The sequence below is a fragment of the Dipodomys spectabilis genome, unplaced genomic scaffold, assembly GCF_019054845.1.
Source record: "Dipodomys spectabilis isolate Male_0828 unplaced genomic scaffold, ASM1905484v1 ptg000032l, whole genome shotgun sequence".
NCBI classification, from domain to species: Eukaryota; Metazoa; Chordata; class Mammalia; order Rodentia; family Heteromyidae; genus Dipodomys; species Dipodomys spectabilis.
In genome coordinates, this window is record NW_024870709.1 from 13720755 (window position 1) to 13725701 (window position 4947).

The 4947-nt window shown below is 30.8% G+C and overlaps 1 non-coding gene across 1 annotated transcript; it reads left to right on the forward strand.

Moving 5' to 3' along the window:
* The first annotated feature begins 869 nt into the window (after positions 1–869).
* On the forward strand, positions 870–998 carry LOC122105718. The gene has a single exon (XR_006147076.1).
* Positions 999–4947: the final 3949 nt, after the last annotated feature.

Consider the following 4947-nt stretch of genomic DNA (forward strand, 5'->3'; position numbering starts at 1 on the left):
TTGTAAACAAACCCAAAAGTAATTTCCCAGGATGCTAGAGCTCTGGACCTCAGCTCTGAAAGAGCTTAGCCTTGTTGTTATTTTATCTATTCATCTCCTATTGGAAGTATCTGTTTTTCTATTGATTTTTTAAACTATTTTGAGTATATTCTCAAATGTCTAAGTAACATGCCATAAAACCTTAGGTACATGTTGAGAAAACTATCTAAACATTTCAATCAGAAAGGATTTACTAAAGACAAGCTATATAACCTGAATTCTTGGGAGTAAAAGAAGAGGAGGATTCATTTCTTACTATTAAATAGTGAGCTAATATTTGTTATGATGAACAATAAAATGTGTGAGCATAAGAAGATAAAACATATCTAGAATATCATTTTTTAGCTATATGGACAGTACAAAGTTGAAGATGATTTCCTAGATTTTAGCTACTGTACTTATCTGCTGAGTATATAATTTTACTTATATCAAAGCACTACAGGAATTAATGAGAATTAGATCATAAATTTTATTTAGAAATACTGTATTTCAATTTCTTACAAAAGATCTAATAGATGGATTAGGTTTATAGTTAGACAGAAGCGGTTTCAACCTCAGGATACCACATAGTACTATAAATACGGATAGAGAATAATAAGTAACTGCTAAATTAATGAACGAGACTGATGTTGGCTAGAGAAAAAGTAGAATAGCAGATAGACCTAATCTAGGTCAAAATCTCAGAATTTCAAGATATATTTAGTAGCTCAAGAAGTGACTTGTGAAAAATAGCCAGAGACACAGGGAAAATATCAAGAGAAGAATAGTAAAACAAGAAATATGTTCACAGTAGGACAATGTCAAAAGTAACAAATAGCATAAAAATGTCAACTGAAGGACCAAGAAGGTTGAGTCTGAGGAAGGAAGACTTCACTGATATACTTCTCCTAAATAAAAGATTTAGTGAGAACAGCTCTCATTGGAGAAAATCTCAGGGCTGACTGTATGGCCCATTGTACATCAGCTACAATTTTTGGTTCACTTTGTTCAGTTAAAAAAAGTGTGTTTGAATCTTAGAAGTATTTTTTTCTATTGAAATCTTTTTATTGTCCAAAAATGTATCAAATAAGATGAGAATTATTGTGTCTATTGACTTTAATAACACAAACCATCTTCACCTCAGCCAGAGCAATACTGTGGGAATATTTAAAACAAAAATAAAAAACAAGCTAGATTAACATAAGAAGTTCTACAAAAGTAAAGAACAAAACTTTGTGATGAAGACCTCTTTGACTTTGGTTATAGAAGTTAGATAGATAGAAAGAAAAGATGGAAAAAATGAACATTAGTTAAGAATTGGAAATGAACCATCATTTAAATGTACAACAATGTAGAAGTGAGAAGCATCTTGATTTGAGGGCAGGTCAAAAACTGGAATTATTTTATGAAGATATAATTGTCAATAGAAATACTATATTTTTTCAAAGTCTAGTAGAATAATATTAGACGTAAACAAGAATGATTTAGGCAAAATGTTGGATATCCTTGGATATAATCAGTGATATTTAACTTGGACTTAATGTGTCTTCCCACATATTTCTAAAAAAACAATACCAAACAAAAAGTCCTCTTGGCTATGTTTAGAGCTAGCTTTCCTCGGAGGAAAGGAAATATACAAGATAATTATCTACACAGCTTCCCTTCCCATTTTCTGGCACAAAATACTGAGATTACAATGTATTAAATATATTAGTTGTGGTATACAAAAGACATCTTTTTTCTATTTTCTTTTCTTTTTAAAATATTTTTCCTATTGTTACGGTATATTACATCCTAATTATATACAAGATTTCATTAAATTATCTTTGCAATATAAAAGGCAATTCAGTTGGAGAACTATGAGACTTACTCTCACCAAACATTATATATCACTAGCTTTAGATGACAATTTAATAGGTAATGGTTGTATAATTGCATTAAAAAAAGAAATTATGCCTCTACTGGTACCTTTAAACCTGAAATAAAGAAATATTCTTTCTAAATGTATGATTTCTCAATGCTTTAAATATAAAAACATTAAAATAAAATTATAGCTCTTCCTTATTACCCATCCATACTACTACTGGGCACCTACCCTGAACATCATGATCCATGATATGATAAACACACCTAGACATCCATGTTCAGTGTCTCACTATTTACAATAGTGAAGATATGCAAACAGCCCAGATGCCCCAACAGTAGATTAGTGGATCCAAAAAATATGCTATACACAGCAAAATTTTACATGGCCATTAGAAAGAATAAAATAGTGTCACTTTCAGGAAAATAGATGAAACTAGACCCAATCATGTTAGGAGAAGTAAGCCAAGCTCAGAGAGACTAATGACATATGCCTCACTAATATGCAGAAGTTAGAGCTAAAATGTTCCTGAATATGACAAATTATACAGCATTCTAGATATACCCAATAAAACCCAAAGAGGAGATTCTTAGCTGAGAAACATAGAGGTTCAATGCTTAAGTACCTCTTTAGATTTATATAAAATAATATACATGATGAAATTCACTCCAAGATATGGAAACCAAAAACCTCTTTTTTCTGTCTTTCTTTCCTTCCTGCTTGCTTGCTTGTTTGCTTGTTTTGTTTCTTTGTTTCTTTCTTTTCTTTCTTTCTTCTCTCTTTCTTTTTTTAAGCTTTTGATGATTCTGTCTTCTTTACTTTTTGTATGGTGTGTTCAATTGTACATCTTCAGGAGGGTGGGAGGGAGGGTACAAAATTCAAGGCAAAAAGTGTGAAAAAAATGAAGCAATGAAGCTCACTGGACACTGATGAAAGTGAGCTACAATTATCAAGGGTGGAGAGAGAAAGTGGGGCTGAGAGAGTGGGAACAGAAGACACTGGATGAAAGAAAATATACTCATTACTTCACTCATATAATTGTCATGCCTCTGCACATCACCTCTATAATAACAACGAAGTAAGTTAATAATAATAAAGATAAAACAAAATCATTCACAATATTCTTATTGTTTCAAGAAGAATCCTCATCAAAAGCTTTATAATATATACTCATGGAATACTATACAGAAAATATAACAAAAATCTGGGTTTATAGATTAATCACATAGCCACAGGAAAATTTAATTCACCCATTGAACATTAATCCTAATTGAACACCTTGATAAATCATGTAACAAAGGCCTAGAACTTACATCAACTACATATTGTCAGAGAAAACTAATGACTTAGGCAATGATGACAAGAAACAATTACATTTTTTGTGTTCTAAGCATCAATTATTACAGAATGATATGTATATTATTCTCACTGTTGTAATTTTGTTTAAATGAAACTAAAATTAATGTTAAAATATCAAAGTAAACAGGTTACCATGCACGAGTGCAGACATGTATTAACTTAAATATGGTAAAATCCAGATAACTCAAATAGTATAATTCCTAACAAAGGTTTCCTCACAATCCAACAAAATAAGCACCAGGAAATGAGTAACTGATAGGGGAGGGATGAGATCAAGGGAAAAGGTGGAGATGAATGAAGAGAGGAAATTGGGAGAATGCAGTCAAGAATTCAATGTACAGTCTAGAAAAATTAAGAAAATTGCGGGAGGAGTAGCAGTAGAAGGGATCAGGAGATTGATAAGAGAGAAGATGCTGATCAAGATACATTCTGCTCATAAACTACTGTTTGGAATAGCAACTCTTCTGTACAACTACTTACAGATAATAAAATGTATATAGACATATTAAATTACAGTTTCCTAGAGCATTATTAAGAGAGTAGGTTCAAGATAGTGATTAATTTTTCAGATAAAAATTAAAAGAAATTGAATTGAATAATTTAAGCTGATATCTAGCATACTGAAGTTCCACTGAATACGTTTTTTTTTTTTTATTTCCAGTCCCCAGTGGGCCACATTTATATTCCTAGCTACTGTGGGAGCTTAGATCTGGAAGATCACAGCTCAAAACGAGCACAGGCAAAGTAATCTTAGAGACTTCATCTCCAAAATAATCAGCAAATTGCTAAGCTAAGATTTAATGGCTTTGGCAACATAGTAACAGTACTACATACATATTGTTAATTTTTGTACATTTTTTATTGTAAAAATGCAATACAGATGGATTACAGTTGCATGAACAAGGAATGAGTACATTCCTATTGAGCATTGTTGCCTCCTCCTTTGTGACACTGTGGCTCAAGTGGTAGAGTGCTTGCCTGAGCTAAAGAGCTGAGGGATGGCGCCCAGGCCCAGAGTTCAAGCCCCATGACCATGACCACCACCACCAACAACAAAAGACATATTTTCATGTTTTACAAAAGCTTATGAACAATAAATTAGGAAGACTTCTATTGAAATATAATATCTTTTTAAGAATGAGCCGTACTATTTATGCATCCTCACATGATATATATTTTATATATTATATTCAGTATATAATTTTAATTCTATATTTATATAATATAATTATGCATTATTGCATAATATAATATATGAAATATAATAAATGTATTTTATCTGAAAAGGCCAAATTATACTTATGGACAAGTAATAAACTGGCTAGAAGTGAATATATGTCTTCTGAAAATTAAAGGACTGATAGGAATAATATAAAAGGGCTAACATTTTAACCATCAAAAGGATTACTATATTACTGTACTTGGATTTTGTTGCAATGGATTTTAGACTTTCATTTTTACAATTTTCCATTTTCATAATGCATATCATTCAACTTAAAATACTACTTTGAGTGGCCTATAGATATGAATTTCTAAGTAATTGAAAGTATTATATTTTCTTTTGATCCAAAGAAAAAGTACATCAATAAATGCATAATTTTACCAAGTCAGAACCAATAATTATTTATTATTGATTCATTTCTAAAGTTAATATTTTCCATGCATTTTCATAAAATACAATTTTTTCACTTTTAATAACTTTATAA